Consider the following 24,413-nt stretch of genomic DNA (forward strand, 5'->3'; position numbering starts at 1 on the left):
TTTTAAAATAAGTTAAAACAACAAAAATGTGATCTAGGTTGGTAGAAGGGTAACTTATCTTGCCTTTGGTAACATTCATTTTCTTATATATTTATTTGTTCACTACTTTTTCGTTTTGTTCTTATTGAATGCGAAATATTCGCCGTGGAATTTCCACGGGTCACGATTATTTCGTTTTATTAATCTTAAGTTTCATAGAATAAAAAGTTCAGACACAACTTTGTGGAGCCATTTTTAATCGATTTCATTTAACTTCTGTTTGACCCCGGCACGTGCAGTGAAGACGATCCTTTCTCTCCTTCCCCCCCCCCCACTTGCTCTCTTCTTTAGCTTGGTGACAAGCGATATGCTTATGTGTGCGTGCGTGCGTGCGTGCGTTTCACCAAAATTTAAAAAAAAAAAAACTTTTTTCCCGACTGGCCAGATTAGGGTTGTGAGGTGTGGTTAGAGTTTATGAAAATAAATGTTAGCAATAAAAACTTTTTAAAACCAAGTTAGAAAAAAGAAAACAATTTACTTCCCCACCAAATTATCGTATTATTGGAGGCCCCGATTCTTCTTTTTTTTTAGGCGATGTAATAAACCATATTTTTGAGTAGGTTTCCTCCTCTCTTTATTTTGGTTTGTATATTTTTCATGTTGCAAAAACGCTCTCGGGAGATCTTTTTAGGATTCTACAGTTTTGCTTTTTTTTTTTTTTTTACACTTTTTAAACAGGCAGTTTACGATTTGAAAGGCATCGTTAAAATGGTATTTTTCGCTAGTTCTTTCAACTTTATATTTTTATTTCGTCGTCTTTAAGTCCAATGTAAATAAGTTCTTGATGAGCCGTTCCTCTTAATAATCCAATTTACCAAATTTACACTTCTAACGATTACTATGATATTGTCCAATTGACTACTGTACACACTTTAACCCTTATCCTCGAGTAGCCTCTAGGGCTTTATAAGTAGTGATTCCTTTCTAAAATAAAAAAAAAATTTCAATACTATGATGGTGAATCTATAGTCAGTCTGTGCTGATTTTCCTTGCGATATTCGTTTTCAGTATACCTGAAAAAAACTGAAGGTTGGCCCCTTTCATATGCCGCCTGTTCAAACATGGTCGCCAGTGATTTACATTTCAAATACACGCATTAATCTCTGCTAATTTTCCTTGCGATATTCGTTTTCAGCATACCTGAACAAACTTAGGGTTGGCGCCTTTCATATGCCGCCTGTTCAAACATGGTCGCCAGTGATTTACATTTCCAAATACACGCATTAATAAAACTAGCTCTAAATCTAGTAGTCTGTCTGTCTCTGCTAATTTTCCTTGCGATATTCGTTTTCAGCGTACCTGACCAAACTGAGGGTTTGCCCCTTTCATATGCCGCATGTTTAAACATGGTCGCCAGTGATTTGCGTTTCAAAATACACGCATTAATAAAACTATCTCCAAAACTATTTGTCTCTGCTAATTTTCCTTGCGATATTCGTTTTCAGCATACCTTAACAAACATAGGGTTGGCCCGTTTCATATGCCGCCTGTTCCAATATGTTCGCCAGTAATTTACATTTCAAAATACATGCATTAATAAAACTAGCTCGAAAACTATTTGTCTGTGCTAATTTTCCTTGCGATATTCGTTTTCAGCATACCTGAACAAACTGAGGGTTGGCCCATTTCATATGCCGCCTGTTCAAACATGGTCGCCAGTGATCTACATTTCAAAATGCACGCATTAACTAAAACTAGCTCCAAAACTGGTAGTCTGTCTGTGCTAATTTTACTTGCGATATTCGTTTTCCGCATACCTGAACAAATTGAGGGTTGGCCACTTTCATATGCCGCCTGTTCAAACATGGTCGCCCGTGATTTACATTTCCAAATACACGCATTAATAAAACTAGCCCAAAATCTATTTGTCTCTGCTAATTCTCCTTGCGATATTCGTTTTCAGCATACCTGAACAAACTGAGGGTTGACCACTTTCATATGCCGACTGTTCAAACTGTTCAAACATGGTCGCCAGTGATTTACATTTCCAAACACACGCATTAATAAAACTAGCTCCAAAACTATTTGTCTCTGCTAATTTTCCTTGCGATATTCGTTTTCAGCATACCTGAACAAACTGAGGGTTGGCCCCTTTCATATGCCGCCTGTTCAAACATGGTCGCCAGTGATTTACATTTCACAATACACGCATTAATAAAACTAGCTCCAAAACTATTTGTCTCTGCTAATTCTCCTTGCGATATTCGTTTTCAGCATACCTGAACAAACTGAACAGTGCGAGTTTTCCGGGTACGGTTATTCCGGAGACGAGTGTTCCCGGGACAAGTTTTCCGGGCACTGGTATAAGTGCTATGGATTCATCAGAGCACATCCCATTAAAGTACTTGTAAACAGGGATACAACTCTGAGGCGATGGGACAGACTTTGGAGATTGACCTATAGCACGGGGCCTATTAGATTAGATACTTTTTTGTTGTTTTTGTGCTCAACGATAAAAACCGACTTCTTCATTTGTGTTTGCTTCTCATTTTCGCTTTTGCTCTGATAAGAGTTTCGCTAATGTGAAAAAGAAAACATGTTCGAACGTTTGCTGACATTTATTGGATGTGTTGCTACCAGTATTTTGCTTAATTTTCGAGTTTCGAGCGATTATCGAGTCTCACAAGATGTCTGTAAAATATCAGACACTTATTTATTGTTCTAACTTAAAACTGTGCGCTACTTTTGTTTGTGTTAAATAAACGTTTTAAAATAAGTTAAAACAACAAAAATGTGATCTAGGTAGGTAGAAAGGTAACTTATCTTGCCTTTGGTAACATTCGTTTTCTTATATATTTATTTGTTCACTACTTTTTCGTTTTGTTCTTATTGAATGCGAAATATTCGCCGTGGAATTTCCACGGGTCACGATTATTTCGTTTTATTAATCTTAAGTTTCATAGAATAAAAAGTTCAGACACAACTTTGTGGAGCCATTTTAATCGATTTCATTTAACTTCTGTTTGACCCCGGCCCGTGCAGTGCAGAGAAGACGACCCTTTCTCTCCTTCCCCCCACTTTCTCTCTTCTTTAGCCTGGTGACAAGCGATATGCTTATGTATGCGTGTGTGCGTGCGTGCGTGCGTTTCACCAAAATTTAAAAAAATAAAAACTTTTTTCCCGACCGGCCGGATTAGGGTTGTGAGGTGTGGTTAGAGTTCATGAAAATAAATGTTAGCAATAAAAACTTTTTAAAACCAAGTTAGAAAAAAGAAAACAATTTACTTCCCCACCAAATTATCGTATTATTGGAGGCCCCGATTCTTCTTTTTTTTAGGCGATGTAATAAACCATATTTTTGAGTAGGTTGCCTCCTCTCTTTATTTTGGTTTGTATATTTTTCATGTTGCAAAAATGCTCTCGGGAGATCTTTTTAAGATTCTAAAGGTTTGCTTTTTTTTTACACTTTTTAAATGTAAAAAAATGTAAACAGGCTGTTTACGATTTGAAAAGCATCGTTAAAATGGTATTTTTCGCTAGTTCTTTCAACTTTATATTTTTATTTCGTCGTCTTCAAGTCCAATGTAAACAAGTTCTTGATTCGCCGTTCCTCTTAAGTAATCCAATTTACCAAATTTACACTTCTAACGATTACTATGATATTGTCCATTGTCAACAGTGTGTACAGTAGTCAATGGACTCCATTGACTACTGTACACACTTTAACCCTTATCCCCGAGTGGCCTCTGGGGCTTGATAAGTAGTGATTCGTTTATAAAATAAAAAAATATATTTCAATACTTTGATGGTGAATCTATAGTCAGTCTGTGCTGATTTTCCTTGCGATATTCGTTTTCAACATACCTGAACAAACTGTGGGTTGGCCCTTTCATATGCCGCCTGTTCAAACATGGCCGCCTGTGATTTACATTTCAAAATACATGCATTAATAAAACTAGCTCCAAAACTAGTAGTCGGTCATTCTCTGCTAATTTTCCTTGCGATATTCGTTTTCAGCATACCTGATCAAAGTGAACGGTACGAGTTTTCCAGGTACGGTTTTTCCGGAGACGAGTTTTCCCGGGACAAGTTTTCCGGGCACTGGTATAAGTGCTATGGCTTAATCAGAGCACATCCCATTAAAGTACTTGTAAACAGGGATGCAACACTGAGGCGATGGGACAGACTTTGGAGATTGACCTATAGCATGGGGCCTATTAGATTAGATACTCTTTTTGTTTTTGTTTTTGTGCTCAACGATAAAAACCGACTTCTTCATTTGTGTTTGCTTCTCATTTTCGCTTTTTCTCTGATAAGTGTTTCGCTAATGTGAAAAAGAAAACATGTTCGAACGTTTACTGACATTTATTGGATGTGTTGCTTCCAGTATTTTGCTTAATTTTCGAGTTTGGAGCGATTATCGAGTCTCACAAGATGTCTGTAAAATGTCAGACACTTCTTTATTTTTCTAACTTAAAACTGTGCGCGACTTTTGTTTATGTGAAATAAACGTTTTAAAATAAGTTAAAACAACAAAAAATGTGATCTAGGTAGGTAGAAGAGTAACTTATCTTGCCTTTGGTAACATTCATTTTCTTATATATTTATTTGTTCACTATTTTTTCGTTTTGTTCTCTTGAATGCGAAATATTCGCCGTGGAATTTCCACGGGTCACGATTATTTCGTTTTATTAATCTTAAGTTTCATAGAATAAAAAGTTCAGACACAACTTTGTCGAGCGATTTATAATCGATTTCATTTAACTTCTGTTTGACCCCGGCCCGTGCAGTGCAGAGAACACGACCCTTTCTCTCCTTCCCCCACTTTCTCTCTTCTTTAGCCTGGTGACAAGCGATGCTTATGTGTGCGTGCGTGTGTGTGTGTGCGTGCGTGCGTGTGTGTGTGTGTGTGTGTGTCTGTGTATGTGTGTACATGCGTGCGTATGTGTGTTGTCGGTTTGAACAAAATTTAAAAAAATAAAAACTTTTTTCTCCGACCGGCCGGATTAGGGTTGTGAGGTGTGGTTAGAGTTCATGAAAATAATAACTTTTTAAAACCAAGTTAGAAAAAAGAAAACAATTTACTTCCCCACCAAATTATCGTATTATTGGAGCCCCTGATTCTTCTTTTTTTTAGGCGATGTAATAAACCATATTTTTGAGTAGGGTTGCCTCCTCTCTTTATTTTGGTTTGTATAGTTTTCATGTTGCAAAAATGCTCCCGGGAGATCTTTTTAAGATTCTAAAGGTTTGCTTTTTTTTTACACTTTTTATTATCTTCGAAAAATGTAAAAAAATGTGAACAGACAGTTTACGATTTTAAAGGCATCGTTAAAATCATATTTTTCGCTAGTTCTTTCAACTTTATATTTTTATTTCGTCGTCTTCAAGTCCAATGTAAACAAGTTCTTGATGAGCCGTTCCTCTTAAGTAATCCAATTTACCAAATTTACACTTCTAACGATTACTATGATATTGTCCCATTGACTACTGTACACACTTTAACCATTACCCTCGAGTTGCCTCTGGGGCTTGATAAGTAGTGATTCCTTTATAAAATAAAATAAAAATATTTCAATACTTTGATGGTGAATCTATAGTCAGTCTGTGCTAATTTTCCTTGCGATATTCGTTTTCAGCATACCTGAACAAACTGAGGGTTTGCCCCTTTCATATGCCGCCTGTTCAAACCTTGTAATTGTTAAAGGAGAGCAGCTTAGTTTTATTAGCATTAAATGTTACCATCCATTTACGGCCCCATTACACGGACACAATATTATCAGTGAGGTAATTTATGAATATCAGGAATAATAGTGGTCCAAGAATCGACCTCTGAGGCACTCCCGCATTAATGTTATGCTGCTTGGATGTACGTCCATCAATGACAACCTATATGCTTCTATTGTGTAAGGGTGTAAGTATATTTAGTATACGTCCAGTTATACCGTTCTTACTTTCCTAACTGTACTAACCTGCAGAAGTTTAAATGTAATGTGGACAGACATGTCGCTTCTCAACTCTCCACAATCCTCTGTTATACATGTTAGGAGTGAAAAAGAGTAAAAAAAAAAAAAGAAATTTAACTCCTTTTACTAGTCTGTATAATTGGGATTCTGAAAGTACATTTGGTTGAAATTTTCTATTGTTAGATGTGATTTTTTAAAATTTATTTTCCATTTTATTTTGTATTATATTTTGTTTGTATTTATTTGTGTTCATGAGACTCCATTTTATTTTGTATTATATTTTGTTTGTATTTATTTGTGTTCATGAGACTCCATTTTATTTTGTATTATATTTTGTTTGTATTTATTTGTGTTCATGAGACTCCATTTTATTTTGTATTATATTTTGTTTGTATTTATTTGTGTTCATGAGACTCCATTTTATTTTGTATTATATTTTGTTTGTATTTATTTGTGTTCATGAGACTCCATTTTATTTTGTATTATATTTTGTTTGTATTTATTTGTGTTCATGAGACTCCATTTTATTTTGTATTATATTTTGTTTGTATTTATTTGTGTTCATGAGACTCCATTTTATTTTGTATTATATTTTGTTTTTATTTATTTGTGTTCATGAGACTCCATTTTATTTTGTATTATATTGACTACTATTCTCATCTTGGTTGTTATATTTGCAACATTTCTGCTGATGTGACTTCCGTGCATCTTTACATCAAACTCTGCAATCTTTATGTTGAACTCTGTAAAATGGTATCAAATTTTGAATCAAACCCAATATTTAACAAATACTTTTAACAACAGGGCTATATGTCCACGTGGATAAATATGGCCTAATGGTTAAAAATGTTAACAATCAGTTCTAAGTTCCAATCTTCTAAAGGTTGAAGGTTCAATCCTTACTACAGGCAATAATAACTAGTGATGGGACGATTCCAATATTTTTTCCTGATTCCAATACAATTACTAAATCCGATTCTTTATAAATCTCTAAATATTTATATATTTGATATTCAAGTTCCTGTTGAACCGCCCCCTTAATCAGATATTCATTACTAGCAATTACGACGATATTATCCCATTGATTACTTTAAACACAATAACCCTTATCCCCGAGTGGCCTCCGGGCCTTTATAAGTGGCGACTTACTTGTAAAAAAAATGTTTAATTATGAAAGTGTTATTTTGTCCTGATTACTGTAAAAACATCTTAAATGTGCCTTTATTTTCTTGAACGTAAAAACATGCTTGTGAGGTGATCCAGAGATTTTAGTTTTACTGGAAGTTTAAATCAATAAATATTTATTATTTTTTTATTACTACAAGCAGTGGAAGTTGTTTCTTAAACCAAAATCAAATAAAAAGATAATTTAAAGAAATGATTTAGGCATCGGAAAATAGGCTTAAATTTTTCCGATACCGATTCTGATACCCTAAAAATCCCTGATTTTTCCAATTCTCGATTCCAATTAATTGTCACAACACTAATAATAACTAATAATAACAAATTTTTGTCCAATGATGACTGACAAAATGATAATGATCTGCTTTCTTTGGATTAAATATTTAATTAGAATTTCTGTATGGCTTTCATAGTAAAGGTCAGAGGTTACATCAGCCAAAATATTTTGAATATAAGAACATAGGTGAGAATTTTAGTCTGGATAAAATACAATTTTTCAATTCGCATCTCGAAAATTATGAAAAAAAAAAGTTGATTTTCTCTTTAACCAAATCAGAAATCAGCTATGAATCGCCTGGATACTGCATTAGTTTGCTTGAATTTCTGGTCAGTCAGTTGGAGAAAAGATCCTACCACACAAAACTCAAAGTAAGAAGAAACTGTTTTCAAAATTTTCTTAACCATTCATAACCTGATTGAACTAATTTTTCAAGTCGTAAATAAATGAATATAACAGCATATAAAGTGGGAATTGATTCAAACACACCTTGTATGCATTAGTTCAGTATCTGGGGAGGTGTCCAACACTTCCATATTGCAACTGTCCATTGCTTACATTCAGTATGCCACTATCTAAAATTAACAATAAAAATTTTTTTTTAATCATCTGCATCATAATTCAAGTCACAAAATTAACAATAAAACTTTTTTTAATCATCTACATCATAATTCAAGTCACAAAATTATCAATAACATTTTTATTTAATTATCTACATCATAATTTGGGTCACAAAATTAACAATAAATATTTTTTAATCATCTACATCATAATTCAAATCACAAAATTAAAAATTTTTTTTAATCATCTACATCATTCAGGTCACAAAATTAACAATAAAATTTTTATTTAATTATCTATATCATAATTTGGGTCATAAAGGGTTAATAATAAAACTGGAAATTTTGTATGTTTGATATTCTATTTTCTTAATTTAAGTTAATCATAGATGGACTGTGTTGCTGTATCATGGCTTTTCAGTGTAGGTAGACTGTCCTATGTTTCAAACTTAGTATACTGTTTAGTCGACAACGCTTCTAACTATTTGGATGTGTGTGAGTGAAACTTCAAAATAATTAATGAAATTTCCAAACATGGTAGATATTTTTATATCTTTCCTCGCACTGGAAAATATTAACAAAAGCAATTTTCAAAAACTAAATCTGCCACATTATTAGATTTCGTTTCTAAAAGAAGAATTTATTTTACAAATAAATTATCTGACTAATCTCAAAATAGCACGAGTGTCAAAAATATTTTAACAATAAACTGAATAACTTCAGAAATAATAACAAAAGAATCAGCTTGCAAAGCCCCACTATTTTTATATGAAAAGCTTTGCATTATTATTAATGGTACTTAACGATTTCACTTACTGCTATGCTCAACTCAAGAATGCAGCAGATGCAGTTAATCATAGATGGACTGTGTTGCTGCATCATGGCTTTTCAGTGTAGGTAGACTGTCCTATGTTTCAAACTTAGTATACTGTCTAGTCGACAACGCTTCTAACCATTTGGATGTTTGTGTGAGTGTGTGTCTTATTAACAAATGCAAAACTATTGTATAAATTTTATTTTGGAGGATAAAAAAAGCTTACCTTTATATTTGTGTAAATTGTTTTTTAAAATTATTTTCAGGTTTTAAAATTGATGGCATATATTGTAGAAAAAGGGCACCCAGATTTCCGCCATGGCCTTCGACGTCAAGCTACTGGTATCAAAGAAGCAACTAGTATGTGTTTTATAATTCGTTTGTTGGCCTCGTTTTTATCTATTGGATGGTTATAAAAATGGAAACGAATTTGATGTAATTAGTTTAATTTTGATACAACATAATTTTGTATAACGTGCCCCCCCCCACACGCACACGCACAAAGCAATGGTTAGGCGCATTTTTTTGCTGGGGGTCAGGTTAATCAAAAAGAAAGAGTAAAAACTTCTATTAAAGAATTCTCTTAACATCTTGTTGTATTTTTACCATTGAAGAAATGAAAAAAAAACACAAAAGGAACTATATTTTGGTGTTAGAAAGTTGCCTCCGGCTTCTTTATGTATAGAAGAGTGGGGGGTGGGGAATGTTTAGCTGAGTCTTCATCAATGAGAACCAGCCTAGAGACATCTTCACTAATCAGTTATAAAACTTGCTTTGACATTTTTCTATTTTCTAACTATTCCAGTTGTTTGTTTCTCGACATAACTAACTAGCCTAGAAATCAGTTTTGTTTATTTTTAAAATCTCACAATAATTTCATCAAAGCATTATTCCACGATTTCTAATCTAACATTCAGATCATGACGCAAGATCATTCAACATTTTATACTATACTGATGATCTGGCTTATTGTCGACACCATAGCGGATGTCCAGTCTTTGCTATATTGTCTTGAATCAACTGTGGGTGACATTTGTCTGTATGTCAGTGTCTCAATTACTATGCTCTCTGGTGTTAACATCAAGCTAGTTGCTGAATTCATTACGTTGGCAGCTATATGGTTTCTTCCACAAAAACTGATGTTCTTGGAGAGTATGAATTGGTCTATACCAACAACTAACAAGTCAGTCAAGTCTGATACTATAGATCAGGCATGTCAAACACACAGCCCATTGTAAACACGTTTGTGGTCTGCATAAATGATCTTCCTTTCTCCCTCTACTCATTGCCAATAGCAATAAACATACTGAATTTTCAAGAGTCTATAATTTTAAATGCCTGTAGAAAAATGTCTGGAAACTATCAAAGGCATCTCTTAGATGGTACAAGGAACAAATAGTTTAGTTTTGGCAAATTTCGAGAAGCAAAGAGGGAAATAAGTCACAAGGCTGCTGAATGTAAACCCAAGACCCACTTTCTACTCTTTATGTCGACTGAATAATTATTCTTTTAACCTTCCAGAGTTCAGTGGCCCACCTGACCCCCTACATGGGAACATCCCTTACCTGATGGTTAGACAAACAGCCCAGGTGAGTTATCAGATGATATTAAGATTTTACAATTACATTAAATGAAATTACGTAACACCTGTAACAAAAAAAAAAACAGGATAATGTACATATGGATAAGAATCAAGGTGATTCCTATAAGAGGCTTTGCAATCATGCAACTAGAATCCATGACTGGTGACAGGCATAGTTATTATATCATCGTGAAATAAGTATTCTTTTCATTGACAAAATTATACAAGAAAATTTACAAAGATTATCAATTTTTTTTTCAGATTAGCGCATATTTTCTAACTTCCTTAGCTCTATCATTAACCCAAAGTCAGAGTGGCAACCTCCCCACCCTCTCATAATTGCAAAGATCTTAAAACCACACATAATCGTCTTTAAAAAAAAAAAGGCACACAGGAATTATCTCCGATAGAAAAAAAATGGTTAACTGCCCTTAAACCGTCCTAGATTTCGATTTCAATTATTTGTACATATAATTCAGCTTTGAGTTCTTTAACTTTTTTCTTTTAATGGATATATAGAATTTTTAAGGAATTGCAGCATATTTATGTGCATTTACTGCAGATTATGTGGAAACCATTAATTTTTGGAGATTTTCAGTAGCATATTCAGATTCCTTGTACAGAAATACACTTATATGGTAAATTTCATTGCTTAATCTTCTGATATGACATTTTTACTGAAAAAGTATTGTAAAAAATGTGACGAAATGCATATGGTCTTAAAGAGGAAAAAATATCCAAACATGTGAGGCACAAAAATAGCCATAACTTACTTGATTTTAATTTGATTTAAAAAATTTTAAAAGATTATTTCTTAGCTCATCAAGCTCTTTCTATGTATACCAATATTGAAATATTTTAAGGTATTTCAAATTTTTTCATGTGTATTGCTATTATATATATATATATTTATTTATTTGTCTACAACATTCCCCTTTATTTGTGGGTCCAAATATGCTTAAAATAATTAGCCAAATTGTGGGGAGGGTGAGGATTGTAGATTAAAAAAAAGGGGAAAAAAAACAACAGCGCACATATCAGACCTTAAGGTTGAAAATCCAAATTTTGAATGTGTTTTATTTTTCATCTTTTGTGCTTTGAATTGTGAAATTTGTTGAATATGTTAATAATTATTATCTTTCAGATTAGCAAAAAAAAAAAAAAAATTATACATTTTCATTATTTTTGCAAAAACCACTACTTTCAATCTTTGAAAAATAAATAATTTTTTTTTTAGTGAGCCCAGTATTGCTAATATTCTATTAAATAGTAAATGCTTTAAAGAATCAATACGAAAAAAGAAAAAAGAATCAATAAATAACTGCACACTTTGCTAAAAATATGATGATTTCTTTCTGCAATTTCTTGTTGATTCACCTATGGTGGCCCAACCGTGATACTCGATGGAGTTGTTTTCAACACATATGACATATATATCACTTATGAAAAAAGAATTGAACTCTTCACTTAATTGTGAAACCAAACATTAAAAATACATGGCTAAATAAGTTTATTTAGTCATATCCAGGCCTCCATACTTAATTTTAACCTATCATCATTATTTTTTTTTTATTTCGCTATGCAAATGTATAGAATGGTATAACAAGTTGGAATTATTTAAAATTCAGGTATATTCTTATTTAGACGAAAAAAAATTATTTGGTTAAAAAACCTTTTCAAAAATATCTTAATGTTTTAACGATTGAGATAAAAATGGTGGTGGATGGTATCATTTTTGAAAATTTAAAATTCTATTAAAAATAGTAGAAAAAGTTTTATATTATTCTGCTTTTTACTTTTCATATAATAAAATTAAGGTTTTTATCTTTCTGGAAAAAAAAGTTGCTCAAGAATGGATTTTAATAGATTTTAATTTATTTATAAACAACTGCTTGTTTATTTTTTCCATTTTTTGGTTGTGCCTATAATAAATCAACTTATGATGAATTTGGACTTAGTCTTTTGTTGTCCTGATTACTGTAAAAACACATTTTGAATGTGCCTATATTTTCTCAAACGTAAAAACACACTTGTGAAGGGGGTGATGTAAAGATTTTAGTCTTACTGGAAGTTTAAATCAATAAATATTTATTATTTTATTATTAATGCAAGCAGTGATAGACGTTTTATAAAAGCAAAATCAAATAAAGATAATTCAAGGAATCGGTTTTGGCATTGGAAAATCAGCAAAATTTTCCAATTCTGGTACCGATTCTGATACCCCCAATAGTTCCGATTTTTCTGATTCCCGATTCCGATTAATCGCCCCAACACTAATATATATATGTATGTATATGTATGCGCATGTGTGAGTATTATTTTTTAAACATTTTTCTTGCAGAGTCTTTCTGAAGTTTTATTTGATGCTGAACGCAAAAGGGAATCCGAAACTGACCCCAAAAAGTCGTATTCTTCAAATTCTGGTTTGTAGATTTGTATTTTCTTGTTTTATTTTTGCTTAAAATCTTGATGTTTCTGAGTTCAATAAGATGCAACTGAAGAAGGTCGGAGGTTATATTGGCCCAAAAAGTTGTGGCAATCAGAACAGTAGTTCGTATAATTCATGATTTAAAACATTTGGTCAAATAATAAAATCGTCATCTAAAAAATTCCAAAATTCTTATTTGATCCGTTCTGCTGAGATTAAATTGATCCAGTTTTCTTTGAGCGATTTTTGATTTATTCTTGTTTTCTTTTCTTCAGCGCCAACAGGAATGGGTAACATCCCGGGAAGTGGTAAAATGGAAGGCTTTGGAAATTCTCCTCAGCACCAGCCAAGTATGTTACTTTCACAGATTTCATAAATTACTAGTCTGGCACAAGGATACCACTTTTATTTATTCGATGGGGATGTAGACGTTCTTTATCTTTTGGGACCATGATTAATAATTATATTTGACTGCTTGTCTCTGAAGGTTAGGAATAATAACATCATAAAAAAAAATTTACTTTATGCAACACAACTTTTTTTTATACTTCAATTCACTCCAAACAAAGAATATCGTCACTGACACATAAAGGGCTGCTGTGGTTGGAGCCAGATTTATAAGGGACAACTTGGCTGAGGCAGCAAGATATTTGTTCATATTACATTTAAATTTTTGTATGTAGATACTATCTAGGAAATGGGGAGCAGAAAAGGGTAAAGTCCGAGGTAAGAAAACTAGCATCTAGGAACCTCTACAATGAAAGGGTGAGGTGTAGCAACTAGTCTGGTGAGTTACCTGGCGCATGTTCTGTAAAAGTACTTATAAAACAAGCACAGGGATACATCTCTGCAGTGATGTGACAGGAGCTGGATCTTGACAAGCAGTGTGGGACTTATTAGATTAGAAATTCGTTTTTGCACCCAGTCCCAGAAGGAGAGTCTAGTGGTTGGTGCACAAGCCCAGATGTTGCAACAGTATTTTATTTACCTCCTCTTCTACAAGTCAGACACAAGGTCAGGTGTTGTTTTAAAAAGCCAACACACTCTGTTTTACAAAAAATGGCTAAAAAAAAGTAGACTAACCTCTTCTCAGACAGAACATAAAGCCTGGGAGGATGGACCACCTTGAACTGAACCAAACCATACCTCAGCCGAACAGCAATAAATACAATACGGCATAATCACATTGACGCACTAAAGTTAAGCAACATTGAGCCTAGTCAGTACCAGATGGGTGACCAATATAGAAATATCAGGCCTCGTATGTAGGGGGATGTCAACATCACCCTGCAAGAGTTGTGGAAACCTAACGTCGTCATTTCCCCAAATGAAGATATACCTGTGACTGGGGACCACTTATGAATTATGTATTATTTATTCATGATAAATTAATGATCTGGATTTTGATCACAGCATTGACCTTAAGATTAATTTTGTCATTAATGACTATTTTTATACTCTTCAAGTAAATTCCAGGCTCCCCTCAACCCGTCATCCCACCTAAATAGTTTCCCATATCTCTCTCTTATACTTATCTAGTTCAATAGTGGGTAATCATTAAAACAAGCTGGCGAGAAAGTGAGTAACCATTTTACATTAAATTCATATAGAAAATTGATCCACCTCTACACTCTAAAATGCTAATTAAGAACTTGTTTTTTTTTTAAATTATTTTGTAGATATTTTTCCAGGCTGTTTTATTCGAGTAATTGGCATTAAATAGAGTAGAATTTCACGCTTTAATTAAAAAGCCTGGATATAATAGTTTTTGTTTGAATTTTGCATTGATTCTAAGAAATCAGTTTAATTCAACTCTCAACAAAATATCAACTGGATAGCTATACATATTTTAAAACAATTTTCTTTCTGAAAATTCAAAAAAAAAACATAACACCGCAATACCTTTTTGGTTCGATGCATCATGTTGGTAAATGGACAAGTTATAATTGAAAATTATTGAAATCTTTCAATATTGTCATTATTCTTTTTACCTTGTCTCATTAACTGTATTGCCATAGCCTTCTAACACAACTCTTTATACATTATGCACAATGATTCAAGCAAACTACAACATCATGATAAATTATTGTTTTTTTTTTATAAAAGAAATGGCTTTAAATATGTTATTTATTTTATTATTTTTTCTATCCCTTGTGTGATATTTTTTAAATGGCAGAAACAACTGGCCAACTTTTAAGGGACAGTCTTGGGAATTTTTTGGACAAACTGACTGAATCTCCACAGTCCAACCAAACGTTTCTGATTGATGCACACAAACTGAGCAACAATTTTGCGCCTGTGAAACTTGATCAGAAAACAGAAATATTAACTCAAACTTTGACAGATTCTCTTCCACGAGGTAAGCAACAGTTTTTTTTTAATTTATCATTTTGTACCTTTAAATTGAAAGTATGCTTAACATATTATATATATACACATATATATATATATATATATATATATATATATATATGGAATAAATGGCAAAGGTTATATTCCAAAATTCATAATGTTGACCATCTTAGAATTTATTCCTTTAATTCAGTTGACTTATACAGTTTTTGACAGTATCTGTTTCGTAGCGCAAAACCAATCACTTAATTATTATATCAATCAGTGAATCTATTATGCCCTTAACTCATCAGAAGAAACAAGAATTAAGGGCATAATAGATTCACAGATTGATATAATAATTAAGTGATTGATCTTGCGCTACGAAACAGATACTGTCAAAAATTGTATAAGTCAACTGAATTAAAGGAATAAATTCTAAGATGGTCAACATCATTGGAATATAACTTTTTGTCATTTATCATATATATTGCTCTGTAATTACATCGAGCTTCTTAAATAAAGATAGATATATATTATAAGAAAATGTATTTATACAGAAATGTATATATATATATAAGAACTGTATATGAGTCAAACTCTGAATTTCTTTAGAATTCATTGGGAAAGTTTAGCAAATTGTTTTAATTATTTCAAATTACTGTTTTTATTTTAGTGATTGTGCCGCAACATATCCCTGGCAAAGCAGGAGGTGGTTGGGATGACGATGCTGATGTTTTTCAACCTCATTGTTTGTCTTCATCCCACATATCAAACAATAAAGATAATCTGGCCAACACAGAACTAATAGATGACAGGTAAGTTTTAGTGCAAATCATTTATTTCTTACATTACCGAATAAGTAAAAATATTCTATATATTTTTAACCTTAGCAAATAATAAAAATATTTTCCAAACAGTAAAATTGGAAAATATTTTAAAATAAATTATAAAAGTTGCACATTTTTCGAAGAGTTACTGAGACAAGTTAAAACATCTATTTTGTAACAAGAAAAAAACTCAGCTTAAAACTTTTGGAATTAACAATTTGCTTTGGTTGTTATTTCTTGAAAATAATTTTAAAAAAGTAATTTTAATATAAAAATTTTGAATAAAAAGAATCCGTTTTAAAACCATGTTAAGATGCAAATATTTCATTTAAAAAAATCATCTAATTAAAAAAAAATCATTTTATTTTTTTTTAAATCAAATATTTGCATCTTAATATGGTTTCAAAAACAATATATCTGTTTATTCAAAGTTTTTAATTTTGTTAAAGATGCTACTATAAGCTTTTTGCCAATTCTCATGAATTAAATATTTTTGTATTTTTTTAAGCAAAAGAAATAGATTATGTCATTGAAATGACTGTATCTTTTTGTGTGTTTTTTAGGCTTGACTCTGAGGAATACAGTTTGCCTGAGTGGAATGAAGAGGATCAACTGGTTAGCGAGATGATACAAAACCCCCGACAAATTCCTTCACGCACTGATTTAGAAACATTCAACACTAAATGCCGTGGCCTTAACTGTGATAAAATTCTGAACTTGATCAATCACCATTTACAGACAGACGTAGCAAAGCACTCGCAGTTAGTAAGTATGAATTGATAAGTGTTCCGTTCCATAAAGACCACATGCTCCATTGTCTAGGGTGTTTTAAGTTTTACGATGGAAAGTGTAAACACTTCTCCAAAATTAAAACTCTGAAGACATTTTGTAATTGAATCAACACGTTTATTAAAAATGAAGAAGGTAAAAACTGAAAACAGAAAGAAAGAATAAAACAGAATTAGTGTGAAGCTTGCTGTGGAAGGGGGAAGCAGAAAATACTTAAAAATACATCGAAATTGAATAAGTCCAAAATATTAACGAAATAGAAAGTAAGAAATTAATCAAAGTCCTAATGTGGAAACAAAATGAAGGATAAAACTTACAGCGAAGGTCTGGCGTTGAGGAGAGGAAGGTGGAGGCGGTAGCAGCTAAACTCTTGTGGCCGACAACCCATGGAAAAGTGAAAAAGGCCAGCCCCGGTGTTAGCGGTGAAGGGCCACAAGTTGTCCCCTCCAAAGAAAGGGAAAGATGAGGGGCAATAAAGAAAGACTGAGTCATGACCATAAGTTTTTCAAATAAAAATGTATGCATGTTCAGCAATGAATAATTTTATCTGCTTGAAAAGCTTGTTTTGAAATAATTGCCAACAACAACACGTCTTGTATTCTTGTTTTTCAGATATGTCTCTTCATGTTGGAATGGCTGTGCCGAACAGACTTTGTCAATCTGAATCTAATGGCTTCCTTCAGTAAAGATAACCTGCTCAACATCTACAACAGCATCTCAAGCACACGTAACGATAATGAATCGCATGCTGATCATACTGATGAGATGTTGATCAAATCAAAAGCACGAAAAGTAACTTGAACCCCATTTCTTCATTTTGTTATTGCATATGTATAACTATATATTACTCAGATAAGATGTTAATGTAATTGCTTGAAGCATTGTTTAATATAAAGGTAATCATTAGAAGACAAGACATACACTGCAACGAAAATGCTATTTAAAACTTTAAGAGTAATTTACAATCTATATAATTATAAAACTCAAATGACCCTGTAACGGGTGTTGTACCCCAACATCCGGTTTACAACTTCCGGTTGCACATGCGTACATAAACAAATAATCAACACAACGATAAAACGAATTGTTTTACTGTGTACGTTTTCAGCATCCCAATTTTTTTTTCGCGTTTAAATTATCCAAATAAACGATTGTTAATACTTTCTGCATTTTTTTTTACATCGTTCATTTCCGTATTACGTTTAAGTTATTTTAACACAATTTTCTTACAAATAACATACAACCATAAGAGCATTTTACAACAGGGGTTTACCCACCGCCTTACTTTTTTCTTTAATTTATTCTCCATTTTCTAATACACCTTTCTTAAAAAACATTCATACATTTTCTTCTACACTACCAACATAAATAAAAAAACTCAGAAAATGTTTTTTTTAAATTTGCGTTACAAATAATCAATGCGACAATATTGTTTTACTGTGTACGTTTTCAGCGTCCCAATTGTTTTTTTTGTGTTTAAATTAAGAGATATATCAAAATTTGAATTTAAAGTATTATGGTATCTTTTCAGTGCACATTTACCTATAAGTATAGCAAACCACTTATAATTCAATGGCTGTAAGTTTTCTTTCAAAAGTTTTCTGTGATTATCAACTAGAGAGAATGTGAATATCTACTAGAGAGAATGTGAATATCTACTGAAGAGAAAGTGATTATCTACTGGAGAGAATGTGAATATCTACTGGAGAGAAAGTGATTATGTACTGAAGAGAAAGTGAATATCTACTGGAGAGAAAGTGATTATCTACTGGGGAGAATGTGAATGCCATACTAGACTACTATCTTGGAGTGCCTAAGGTCTCTCTGTACAGGGATTTTTCATGACAATCAAGTTCTCTCGAGTAGGCATCCTATGTGAATAGTAAAGCAGATGTTCAAATAAATGTAAAGATTCTTATCTGCTAAAACATCTTTCTAATGCGTATAAAAACATCTTGAGTTATATGTAAATTGAAAAAATGGACGAGAGAATGTAGAAGGAAAATATTGAAAATACTTATTACTATTATTGTGTGGGTTTAAGCACAGATAATGAGTGGGGAAATTATTGATAGTGGTTTCAGCTAGATGAGTCTTTTTTTGTGAAAATCAGGCCAGGGGAGACCATAGATTGGAGCTCAGACGAGCACTTACCATGAAAATAATATAGCAGAGACAGGCTCGCAATTTCTCTTCTGTGGGAAAGAAATTGCAGGGAAAAGTTGCAGGGCATCCTCCCTAAGTTATGAAGTCTATTTTGAACTCTAAGGCAGGATAAGCTGCTTCTAGGATGTGTCAAGAAGTTAAATTTAATTAGTACAGTATCATTTGGTTATTAAAGTATAAAATGATCGAAATTGTTATAAAACTACAAATTGTTGTTTAGGTAATGTTAATCTTAATCTTTACGGAGAGCAACAACACAGTTTAAGAAAGAAGAAAAAAATTAAAAAATGATGTCAAATGACCAGTGATTGAAATAGTGACCTTCAGATACATGGGGTGTGCAATAAGTAATGACCCTGACCCAATTTCCAAAGTAGTAAAGCAACAAAACTTGGCACAGTTATTAGTCTTTCTCTACATATAAACCACCCAGAGTTATACATTTCTCCCATCGTTTGATGCAGATCTGGAGACCGTTTTTGTAGAACACCCCAGCTTGGTCCTCTAACGATGACATGACTTCAGAAATCAAGGCTGCATCATCTGGGAAAACGCTTTCCTTTCAAAAACAACTTCATGGCTGGGAAGAGGTGAAAGTCAGGAGAGTAGGGAGGATGGGGGAGGATTTCATAACCACACACCCATGCTTCTGATCTGGTGACATGCGAGTTGTGGACCGGAGTGTACCTTTGCTGATCTTGCCCTGCCTCTCGATTTTGATAGCTTTCCTTAATTTCCTCAAAAGAGAAGCATAATAGGCTCCTGTAATTGTGGTACCCTCTGCCAGGAAATCTGTCATCACTACTCCGTCCTGGTCCCAGAAGACTGTGAGCATGACGTTGCCAGCAAAGGGCTGCACCCTTGCCTTCTTTGGAGGTGGTGAGTCCAAGTGCTTCAACTGCATTGACTGGGCTTTGATCTCTGGATCATAGAGATGGACCCAGGTTTCATCCTGTGTAATCAGTCTATTGAAAAACTTTGACTCATCTTCTTGGTACATCTCCAAATTCATCCTCAAACACTCTAACCTGACACTTTCAACTGAGCTATTGTACTACTTAAAGGAAAGACAGAGAAACAACCTAGTTGTGAATGTGTCTTATTTTTATAACACAATACCCTTCTTTTTAATTACAGAAAGAGACAGAGAATGTCACCTGCTATAAACTATGAAGTAGCTCGCTCTCTATCTCTCACTCTCTCTTCCTTGTAAACATTGCTTTTTCAGTTGACCATTATTTCATTCTCTAATTGAAAAATATTCTGACTGGGAAAAATCATTTTATGAAAGAAATGAAATCAAATTGATTTGTTCATTATTTTTAAAAACATGCTGCCAGGATCCACCCAATAAACTGGTTAGTTAGAATCAAATATTGATTTGTAAGCAGAAATATTTTCATGACAACAAAGTTGAGAATCAGATCAAGCTTTACTTTATATAAAGACTAACTTTCATTAGATTGTTATATGGAACATTGTTCTTCAAAAATGCTTGATATGGTAAAAATTCTGAAAAAAACTAGATCTGCCTTTTTAAATCTGATTATAAAATTAGATTTGCATTGCAACTTTATTTCATAATGATCAGTTGTCTAGTGAGACGTTTATGAAATAAATTACCCATACAATGAAAACCTAGCAGTCACTAGATTCTTCCATCCGAACAGCACAACGAGTAGAGGGCAATCAAAGCTAAAGTCTGGATAACCAATTATGCATTCTTCTCTCGTATGCTTCATCTTTCTCTAACTTAAGTTTTTTTTTGTTCCAGATAATCCGTACATTAGAAAAGCTGACGGCCCACAAAAATATTCTCCCCATGAATCAAAACGCAACCAAATCAAACTACAAAGATGAGGTTTCTCCAGAAGAGATGAGTCCCAGCCTTGACTCACAGGTTACGAGCAATCTGCCTGATACCTATCCAAATATTCAAGGGGAGCACGAAGAAAAGGATAATCCCTTAGACGAAGGCAGCTTGAGCAAATCTGTGTTTGATTTCATTCGGATAGAAGAAGAGAAATTTGAAGCAGAGAAATTGGCCAAGAGTAACCCGGAAGCGATGAGTCCCTCTGGGCTTAAACCAGGTTCATCACCTCACAGCCCGAGTTTAAGTCTTTACTCGAGGCTCGACACAGAGCTGAGTGATGCGTCTTCGCATCCATCAGCTGGATCAGAATTCTCATTACTGAATGATGATTCCCTTGAGACAAATGAGAACTGATGCAGAACTCAAACATGTTGTGTTGGTTTTTAATATATATATATACATATATATATATATATACAAAATGAAGAAATGAAAAGAAAAATTAAAAAAGAACAGACAAAAATTCATATTTTTTATGAGCAAATTGTGAATATCATAACACATTTTGTGCATCTGAGTGAAATTTGAACCACCGGTTCAGTTGCAGACACTGCTTCGCGCAAAAAAAAGATTCAATCAAAGCTTTCAGAACTTCCAAAATCTCAACAGCAACTGTTTCTTTTTTTACTAATGTCATCGATTATCAAGGCTAGAAAACACTCAAAGATAATGATTAAAAAAAGATGGATAGATGAATGATGACAAATATGAACGATTGAAAATGATTAACAGAACGAAAAAGAATAAAAAATTGATTATTTACACAAACAGTTTATGTCAAGTATTTGTTGACATTGGATTTGAAGACGATTTTAACTTACAGGTAAGCAATCCTGTGGTAATCTGTTTCACAGGAAGTTCTTGGACAGAGACTCTGTTCATGGAAATTCCGTTTGATTTTAAGAGGAAGAAAAGAAGTTCTTTGCAGTCATTATTTCATTATATCTCCAAGTTTTGACAAAACAAACCTATCAGTTGATAAAGTGTATTTTGGAGTTTTATGCATTTCGGAGAAACAAGAAGCAAACCCAGGATCAATAGCAAATGAAGTGATATTACCAACTTAAAACGTGTTGTTTCAAATAGCGAACAAAAATGGGGATAAATTATCTGGGGAGAGATGGAAGGGAGGTGTAATATTCCGTGGTTAATTTCAATGTTTTTCATTTCAACTTTATACTGAAATAATGTTCTGTAGATTTTAAAATAAGTTGTAGCCTTGTTACGGCATGGAAATAACAACTGATACATCAGAATAAGGAAGAAAGAAAGGTTTATTATTTCCTTCCTATTTCATCAGTTCTGATTGCATCAAGAGACAAATTTGTGTTGTCTATCCATGTAACACCTAATCATTGACTAAGTTTTGACATTCAAGTAATCTTTTTTTAACTTCTTGCATCAAATGTCATCACGCCTTGTCTGGAGCGATTTCCACTAAAAAAAAGTCTTCAAAAATCTTATTTAAAATTACACCTGGATATTTTTATAGCACCGATAAATAATCATTTTGTGGATAATCGTCAGCTTTTTTAGAGGGCGTTGTGGATGTCGATGACTGCTTGTTTCTAGTGGAGATTTTCTTCCCTTTTTTTTATCCATTGCAGGTGCATTTGTTTGTGGCGTCAGAGTTTGTCGGATTGGGCAAATTTTTTTCCACAGATTTCACATTGGAACGGCTTTTCCCTGATGTGAATCCTCCGATGAATCTGGAGCGTGTTGTTCCATGCAAATTTCTGGATGCAGAAGTCACATTGTATGGGTTTTTCTCCGGTTTTATCTTTGTTACTCAGCTGAAAGAACACCTGCTACATCAGTATAAAGGAAGAAAGAAAAGTTTATTGCAATGGAGAGTACAGTAATGAATATACATACACAGACATTAGTAAGATGTTACTAATGTCAGAAGCTAGATTCTTTTCAATCCTATGCTCACTTTACGTCAGGGAAAAAGGATCCTAGGATAATCTCTTATAGTAAAATCATAAAATGCCAAATTTGCTTGTCGAAAATTTGATGCAACGATTATTTCGAGTTCTTAAGGGTAAAGAGAAATTGGATTTCTGTTCATCTTTATTCTCTATCATAATATAAGAATAGAGAATCTGAGATGCATTTATTCAAGGTTTAGAAACGAAAATGCTATTTCAAACTGGAGAAAATGCTGTTTCAAACACGCATAACAGAACAAAAAAAGCATTATTTCAAACTGACGATAATGCTATGTGAAACTGAAGCATCACAGATCAATGAAAATACTATTTTAAATTGAAGCTGATAAAATGACAAAATGCTATTTAAGCTGAAGCTTTACAGACTGAAGAAAATGTTATTTCAAACTAAAGTTTGACAGACCAATGAAAATGTTATTTCAAACTAACACATAATCAATCGACAGTCTCTTATAGAGTTGTATTGCTGCACCTTAAAGTCATCTTTTTGTGGTTCAATAAAACTCAACAATCAATTCTTTTGGATTAATATTGTCAATTTAGTTCATGGCCATAAAGTGAAGGATCATTTCTTTTGTTATTTTTTACTTGAATATCGAAACTGGTGCTTTATTTTAAAATTTTCAAAATAATAAACTGACTGTGGCTTTTATATGTTGGCCTTTGTTTTAATTTGTATAATCTTAATAAAACTAAACATCTTTGATGGATTTTTATACTCTTTTCATCTTGAATATTCTTCCCACAACGTTTCGGTTGATGCCACCTTCGGCCTTCTTCAGATGTGTCTTGTCGGACTGTTTATGTGTAACTTTGAAATCTGTACAGAATTTCAAACTGCAATCTATATTTATTCTACAAGACATTGTTTTCAGTTCGTCAGCCATGACCAGGTAGAAATCTTAAGTAATCCTTAATTATATTCTTAGTATCGCCTGTGTGCAACCATGTGTTCCCCCGCCCACAACAATCGCCAATCTCAACACCGTTTCCATGTCATCGTCTCTCACTGCAGTAGGAGCAACCGCAATGGCTCACAAACATAAAAAAAATCACAACACAAATTCTGCAAATATCAGTTGTACTTTGCATGTGTGTGACATGATTAACCGTCTTACCGCTAACGTTCACACCTTGGTTGATGTCAGGTCATCTCTGCCTCCTAAACTTTTCTCATCTGATCCAAGCAGCAACCTGCAATCGACTATCTCTAACTGAAAAATTGTTGTAAAACTGTCACAAAACTAATTGCCACCACTAAAACTCTCTGTGAACTACCTCTGAATATTTCGACCTTTATGTCCGGTTTTTTGGCCACCATAACTTGATTAACAATCCTAGTTCAGATGATCTTTGTGTGCTTTAGTGAACCACTTACTCCCAATTGTCTTTCTACTAACCTTGCTTCTTATACTTATTTCCTCTTTTTATTTTAGTTTTTCCACTCTTTTTGTGTGTCTTAACACTTTAGGGAATGTGAATAGTATCACTCTTGCTATTCTTCTAATCAGAGGACGGTAAGCAATTAGCAAATTATGATTGCAGCAAAGCTAGAAATTTGCTGGTTGATACATTAGATAAAAAAACAATTTATGATATTCAATCATAAATTGTAAGAAAAACAGTTAAAAAATATATATACATTAAACAATTGGGGGGGGAACAAAAAACAATGGAAGCGTAT

Source organism: Euprymna scolopes, chromosome 19 (genome assembly GCF_053919585.1).
Source record: "Euprymna scolopes isolate OS-2025 chromosome 19, ASM5391958v1, whole genome shotgun sequence".
Taxonomy (NCBI): domain Eukaryota; kingdom Metazoa; phylum Mollusca; class Cephalopoda; order Sepiida; family Sepiolidae; genus Euprymna; species Euprymna scolopes.